Source organism: Tupaia chinensis, unplaced genomic scaffold (genome assembly GCF_000334495.1).
Source record: "Tupaia chinensis unplaced genomic scaffold, TupChi_1.0 Scaffold000527_1, whole genome shotgun sequence".
In the NCBI taxonomy this organism is placed as follows: domain Eukaryota; kingdom Metazoa; phylum Chordata; class Mammalia; order Scandentia; family Tupaiidae; genus Tupaia; species Tupaia belangeri.
This window is the reverse complement of record NW_006160040.1, coordinates 9125935-9134036: the sequence shown is the minus strand read 5'-3', so window position 1 is coordinate 9134036 and position 8102 is coordinate 9125935. Positions and strand designations below refer to the sequence as shown.

Genomic DNA, 8102 nt, shown 5'->3' with positions numbered 1-8102 from the left:
TCCCTCTCTTTCTCTGTCCCTCTAATGAACTCACATTTCCTCTGCCAATAATAATAATAATATAATAATAACTAGCAGCTTAAATTTGCATTGGAAAGCTAAATTTAGCCAGTAGCTAAAAGTAGCAATTATATTTTTATCAATACACACTAATTCCGCTTTTTCAGTGGTAATAATTAGTAGTGCCTTCGTTCAGGACACTGACATATATACAGAGAAACCCCTTTTCTGAAATTGAAAACAATAATAACAATTAGAAACAACAGAGGCAACAATGAAAAGTTATCTGAGGAGAAAAATCAACTTTGAAAATACCACATAAGCTTAAATGGAGTAATAACAGATATGCCAATTTTGATGTTCACAGTATACAGTTTTAAGAATCAAGAGCCAATATTTCCACTTGTTTATAACAGATTAACAATAGAGGTAGCCATATAATTTTAGTTTATTTAAAATTTTATATTCAGATTTCATGAAGAATTGGAGACAGAACAGTTTTGGCCACATTTCCTACTTCCATCAGCCGTTGTCTTCTCTGTCTAGAACCTGGAAGCCAGGGATTCAGAATCGAATCTCTTTTCCTTCTCCTTCCTTAGTTACAAATCTCTCAAAATATGTAAGTTAGTGAAACTTTTCTTGAGTAAGTTTTTTTTTGTTTGTTTGTTTTTAATATTAAGCTACATTTTTTTTTTGGTCTTTGTGAGGAGTTTTACCATCAAATACAGTGGCTAGCAATGTTACCAAGCAGGCAGATCCTCGCTCCATGAACTCCAGTGTATTCATTGGGAATGTCAACACTCTTGTGCTCAAGAAGTCTGGTGTGGAGGCAGTCTCAAATATGGCCGAACTGTGAGCTGCTCTGTTCATAAGGGTTTTGCCTTTGTTCAGTATTTTAATAAGAGAAATGCTTGGACTGCTGTGGCAGGAGAGGATGGCAGGATGATTGCCTGCCAGGATTTAGGTATTAATCTGGCTGTAGGACCAAAAGGGAACCGAGGAAAAGCAGGTATGAAATGATCTGCAGCGGAGATGAATGGGTCAGGACCAGACCACCCCTCTCCGTCCCCTCTACTCAGTTCCTCTTTCAGCTTAGACTATGACTTTCAATGGGCTTATTTTGACAGGACACACAGTTACGCAGGACGTGTCCCTCCTCCCCTTGCATCTCCTGTTGCTCTTGCTGTAGTGCTCTCGAGAGGCCAGTTGTATCAGAAAACACCTCATGAAGGAGCAAAAGCCCCTATTCTAGGAGTGGACAACAAAGGATCTTCTTCCAAGTCTGGAAAGTAGAAAGGAGATGACCTTCAGGCCATTAAGAAGGAGTTGACACAGATAAAACTAAAAGTGGATTCTTGTCTGGAAAATATGGAAAAAATCGAAAAGGAATGAAACAAACAAACAGTAGAGGTAAAGAATGATAAGTCAGAAGAGGAGCAGAGCAGCAGGTCCCAGAAGAAAGGTAAAGATGGAGTCTGAGGGGGTGCACATGACTGCTGAAGAGGGGGACCTACTGGATGATGATGAAAATGAAGATGTAGGAGGGTAGGGTTGATCAAGGATGGTGAAAAAGGGGCTGAGGAAGGAGAGTGTGACAGAGACAGTGCCAGTGGTTAGAAGACCCTTAAGCACACAGTGGGGTTTAGAAATCTTCCTCTTCTCTTTCTTTCTTTCTTTTCTCTTTTCTTTTCCATTTTTTTTTTTTTGAGAGGTTTTTGCTATAGGGCATGTGTGCTTGCCAGAAGGATAGAGAGAGACAGAGAGACAGAAAGCGAGAAATCACTCCCACCGCAGGGGGGATGGCCACACCACAATCCCTTCTCCTCCATTCTCCACTCAGGATCTTGGGCACGCATACATATGTGCCCAGTGGTGTGATTTTAAGCTGCCGGTTCTGAGACTCAAACTGCAATTGACTACATGGGAGTTCAGCAACACAGCCATTACACTAACTGCTGGTCCCCTTCCTCATTATTTCTTTACCTAGACATTTATCTAAGATTTCACCAAATTTTCTCCCCTAGTATCTTCAGCACATGCTTGTTGTCAATCTATCTTTGTCCTTTCCACATTCATTAATTCATACTGCCCTGTGCCTAGCCTCATTTCAGTTCTTCTGATGCTCCTAGCAGTTTCATTAAGTCTTACCCTGTACTTTTGCTTTTCATTTTGACACCTCTTTATGACTTAACAATAAAAAGGGTGTATGATTTTTATCAATCGTGTCCAAGATAATCTCGTTATGCAGGAAGTACAGTTCTTTTCATTCATGTATGAGTTTAGTAGTTGCTTCCCTAACTGCAAAGGCAGTCTCATTTAGTTGAGTAGCACCTGAGAGCAGCTTTGAATTAGAGGTATATTTTATGCCCCACCTGAAAGTGCTGTGGGGGGCTGTTCAACACAAACGTAACAGAGTATTTTTGGGAATGGGAGTTGACAATGTCAAACCCATCTGCTAGAAAAATGGTGCGATAGTGTGATAATCTGATTTGTTTTCTAAGGTTGATACCGTTGGTTATTTTTGTGAACCACTTGATGTTTGGGATCTTTTTCCTTCATAACAAAGAAGTCCTTATTTTTTAAAAATTATATATTCACAGTTCTTGCCCCATATTCCATAACATTTATTGAATTTTTATATCAAGAGTGAATGTTGCTAGATGGAAAAACAATCCAAACTGATTTTATTGGTATGATTTAGGCTCATATCTAATTTTCTCTATGCCACTCATATTATAAATTTTATCAAAGGGACCTCTTTTTTTTTTTAGGATTTATTTTACTTTATTCATTTATTTTATTTTATTTTGACCAGAGAGAGACGGGGGATGGAGGGGAGTGAGAAAGCAAGCCACCAGGTCTGGGACTCAAATCATGGTTGGCCATGTGGGAATGTCCAGGGCCTCAACCACTACATACCTGCTGGCCCCAGGAACCTCTTGATTACATGTAGGTTTACATAAAAAGTATATTATATGTATAATATATAATATGTATAATATATAATAAATGCATATTATATATTATGTTATCTATAATATATATCTATAAACAGGTTATATTATATATTATATATTATATATGTATATAATATATATATCTATATACAGGTTATGCCTGTATATATGGTCTTCAAAAGTTCACTACGGCCCATATGTCTTTGACCTTTAAAAATACCCCACAGTGGAAAATGATACAGTGATCTTAGTGAGTAAATAGTGTTATTTTGAGATTTTCATGAATAATAGTATACAGTTTTTTAAAATTGTATTTTCTTATTTTTAAGTTCCACACAAATATCCCATGTATGCATATTTTGAAGGATTTTTAAAATTATTTTTTAAAATTTAGTATGGGACACATGCACTCACCAGAGACAGAGAGAAAGAGAGAGAGAGAGAGAGAGAGAGAGAGAAAGCAAGTTGCCAGGTTCAGGACTCAAACCATGGTAGGCCATGTGAGAGTCCAGCACTTCAACCATTATACCACCTGCTGGCCCCCATGTATGCACTTTAACTCCAATAACTAATGTTCTTATTTCTTTCCTTCTGCTCCACTAGAATGTTCTTGCCTTCCCTGGGCCTGTGTAGACCCACAGAACTGATCCAAAATGTCACCATCCATGAATCTGTCTTCATGAGACCTCCAAATTTCGAACTCTAGCATTATAATCTTCATTGAGTCCCGATATTATTTATCATACTACTCTTATGCCACATCCATATTTTGCCCTATTATCTCTGAAATTTGTTAAACAGCGATTATTAGAAAAAAGTGACTTACAACTGCTAGCTTTAAGTTCTTTTTTTATATTCCACTATGTCTAGATGAGTGTTTCACATAAACTGATTACTTAATAAATATACGTTGACCTGGGTCAAAAATCCCCTTCCTGCCAACCTCAGGATACAGTTTCGATTTCTTACTGTCAGTAGCCAAGTCATCTCTCTGTTGACTTTGTCCTACTCCACATTGATAAAGAAACATTTTTTAAATAAAGATATTGAGTTCATCTCAGTGCTTTGCTAAGAACTATAAAACAATCTTACACAAGAGCTAACATTTATTCAAATTTTACTGTGTATTAGCTATACAGGATCACTGTGCTAAGCCTCTTATAATTATGATCTCCTCTATGCTTCAGAATAATTCTGTTTAATAATAGTGTTTCCTTTATTGAAACCTGGGTGCATTCAGTAACTTCCTTGTCTCAGTTCATTAATGGCAAACTGAAGATTGAAAACCCAACTACTGATTCTATTGTGCATATAAAGTGCCCAAAGCTAGTTGAAAAGCAGGGAGGGCCAAGTTCTAGAGTTCTTGAGCAAACAGGTCACTTTGATCCCAGGATGCATTTTTAAAAAAACAAAGCAAAACAAAACACTATTATTAATCCAGTAATACATCTGCAGTGCTAGATACAGAGAAGGCTCATGGACGTATTAAGCCGACATTTAATATGGCATCTATGAAAACATGATCCTTAAGCCACGTTTTAGTCTGAAAAGTGTTTCATTTCTATTACTTGTTGTAATTTGCAAAACATTTCTATGTATATTATCTCACAAGATTCTTCTTACAACCATAAAGTTCAATGTGTATATTTTATCTGGCTGTATTGCAAGGGATTTGGATTTGAGAAAGTAGGGAACTGCTACAGTTTGATTATGTCTCCCCTCTCCTAAATTAATGTGTTCAGCATAGCAACAAGATGAAGAGAGTAAACACTTGATTCAGTTATGGTACTGAAAAGTGAGGCTTTCAGGAAGAGATTAGTGGTTTAGGTGGTTAGGGCAAGCCCCCATGTTTGAGTCCTGGTGTATTTATCAGGAAAGGAAATGAGGCAGGCAGAGGCCACATGAATATGCTCTGCTCTTCTCAAAGTTCTGCATTCAGCCATATTTTTTGTGCCTTTGGACCTTCTACATGGCTAGAATCATGAGTCAATAAACTTCTGTTTCTTTATAAGTCATCCAGTCTCAAGCATTTCTGTTAGCAATGCGATAATGAACTAAGATAGCAATGCACTGAGACTTTCACCAAGTCACACGGTAAGTAAATGTCTAAGAATTAGCTTTCTCTATTATATTGTTATGACTCTGGAATAACTCAGCATGTATTAATATCACCTCCTGTATATTCATTCATAAGTAATATTGCACTAAACTGTCAGTAATAAGTGTTCACAAAAAAAGAGAAAGAAATAAGTGTTCACGACTTATTAATGACAATAATCATAGTAATAGCCTTACCATTTTCGCATAGGTTGAGCACATGATTTATCATTCAAATCAGGACCCCTTGAGAATGACAAATGCCAAACTAGTTGGAAAGCTACACAACCCAGGTAAACTGAGATATGTGATTCCCCCAATTTAAATACTATGTGTTTCATGCTAATTCTTACTCTAAGCATTTTATATGAATTGACTTACTTAATTCCCATGAATTAGCCCACTTCATTCTTTTTTTTTAAGCTTATGTATTTCTTTCATAAAGGAGAAAGAGAGTGAGAGACTAAGACAGAGAGTAATCTCTCTAGCAGGATATTTGTGTTGTAATCCACCCCCATCTTCAGTCAGCCCCAGATCATGAGCATATGAGTGCCAGGCACACTAAGGGAGGTCTCCAGATGTGAAGCCAAAACCTTCCCATGTGGGTCAGCCTCACAGAGTGTTGTATTTTACTTTTGTGTCCCGGTCTGGCCCCAACTCACTTAGCTCTTATGAGACAGGAATTGTACTCATTTTTTAGATGGGCATTTTGCAATGTGCCCAAGGTCCCACATCTGTAGATTCTTTTCATTGCACTCTGCTGTACTTAATCTCTTAATTTCTACATAGGGTTAGGGAGGGCAAAGGCCAAAAAAATTAGGATCTGGGAAAAGGCAGGCAATGGTTCTCAGAATTTTAGTGACCGTAAGAGAAATCTAGGTTTTTTCCAATGCTAGTATCAGAGTAACTTTGTGGGAAGCAACGGCAATTCTATACCAAAGAAGTTTAAATAATGTACCTAACAGTCTAGCCTGGTTACCCTTTTTCTATTGCACACTTAGATGCTTTAGGGTTTGATTTATTTAGTACCTTGGAAAACTTCAAAGATCTGGAATTACCTAGGTACAGCCATTAGCAATGACTTCAGTACCTTTCTAGGTAAATTGAGTGAACCCAGCAGGATTAATATGTTATCATCAATTGTCTTCAACCTGGGGTAGATGTGAATTTTACTATGGAAAGATTGCAGGCTTATCCTGTCTCTACTGAGGCTAAAGTTTGTGTTTTCTAAGTTGAGTGTCATCTGTGTGAAGTACATGTCTTTTCTCCTCTGCTCTAACCCCTCTTAGTTTTTTGAGAGAAAGTGTCTACTTCATTTGTCAGGCTGTGTATAAAAGCAAAGATTGGAGATCTACAAGTGAAAAGACATATTTTACCAAACAATGCCTGGTGCTGTCAATCTGATCACTATACAAACAAATGGATGCTTTCTCTATTGTGCAAATGACCTCATCAAGGCAAGTAGATTGAGCTGGGATCTCTCCCCTCCAGCCACCTTCTAGCACTTCTCATTCTCATGCTCTACCTATCCATTATTTCCTGAGGACAACGAAGAAGTTTCCAAACATTCATTAGATTATTTTAAAAATTGGGTCAATATTTATACTTCACGTAGTTAAATGTAAATACTGTTTTTGTTGAGTGATAAATCATGTTCACAACGGCCTTAAAGAAACCTGTAATTTAGGCAGGTATATTATCCTAGGATCTGTCATATCTTATTTAATTCTTAAAATATTCTAGGCAGTACTGCTTTTCACATTTTATACATGAGGAAATCAAGGGCAAGAGAAATAACATAGCTTGGGAACGGTCAACAGCAATCTCTTCAAAAAGCCTTGGCTTCTACAAAACTTTAAAAATATTTTTCAAATGCGCAAGAGCATTTGTATCTCTGCTCAATAATATATCACTTGGGGGCATTTAATATGTCAATAATTATGCTAAAACTTTAATAGATGTTTGAGGGGGCACAGCTAGAGTGCCCCAAGGTATGACAGGAGAACAGCGTGCAGACTCAGGTAGCCCGGGCCAGTGGAAGGAGAAATGAAGTGTGTTAATTTCTTGCTCTGCATCCTTCTACTGGCCTTTTGTGCCTTACAATGGGACTAATTGTGGTGGGTGTAGGGGCCCAGGTGGTCCTGAGTCAGACCATAGCCAAGCTGGCTCCTCCTTTCTCCTCCTTGCCTGTGGTTATCCTTGCAGTGGGTGTCTTTCTTTTTTGGTGGTCTTGGTGGGCTGCTGCAGGGCTTGCAAGGGACACTACTGGGTCATGATCCCGTTTGCCATCTTCCTGTCTCTTATCATGTTGGTGCAAGTGGCAGCAGCCTTTGCTGGCTATGTGTTTAGAGAAGGTGAAAAGAGAGTTTAATAAAGACTTTCAGGAGCAGATGCTGAATTACTCAAAAAATAACCACATGGCTTCCATCCTGAACAAAATGCAGAAAGATTTTAAGTGCTGCAGGGCTACTAACTACACAGACAGGGAGACCATCATGGGCATGGTCAAGGGCAGAGTCCTTGACTTCTACTGTGTCAATATCACTGTGGGCTGCAGGATGAAATTCAGTGTGATGGTCATCCATAAGGAGGGCTGTGTGGAGAAGATTGGCGACTGGCTGAGGAAAAAGTGCTAGTGGTGGCTGCAGCAGCTCTGGGCATTGCTTTCGTAGAGTTCCTGGGGAATATGTTTGCCTGCTGCCTTGTGAAGAAGAGTATCTGAAGAGGATATGAGGTGATGTAGGAGGTCTAGTCTCTTTAGTCCCCTCATCTAGGGGCGTGGAGTAGTATCTTCCAGGTTTTTCAATTAAACAGACTATTTTTGCAGACCCCCCTCCCAAACAAAACAAGACAAAACAAAACACAAAGCCTAAATAAGTTATCCAAGGTGATCAGTAAGTAGCAGAACTTGAATTCAACCCAAGTCTGACTGACATCAAAGAAGTCTTTTTTCTGTGAAGTATTTTAATAGTGCAACTGGAGTCCTTTAATATAGCATCAATTTTGTTGATCACTGGTAGACTTTAACTTATTTTATTTTTTATTTTT

General features: G+C 38.2%; 1 pseudogene; it reads left to right on the top strand.

Annotated features, from left to right (window-relative positions):
* Positions 1-1468: 1468 nt before the first annotated feature.
* On the top strand, positions 1469-7797 carry LOC102488015 (CD63 antigen pseudogene; annotated as a pseudogene).
* The last annotated feature ends 305 nt before the right edge of the window (positions 7798-8102 follow it).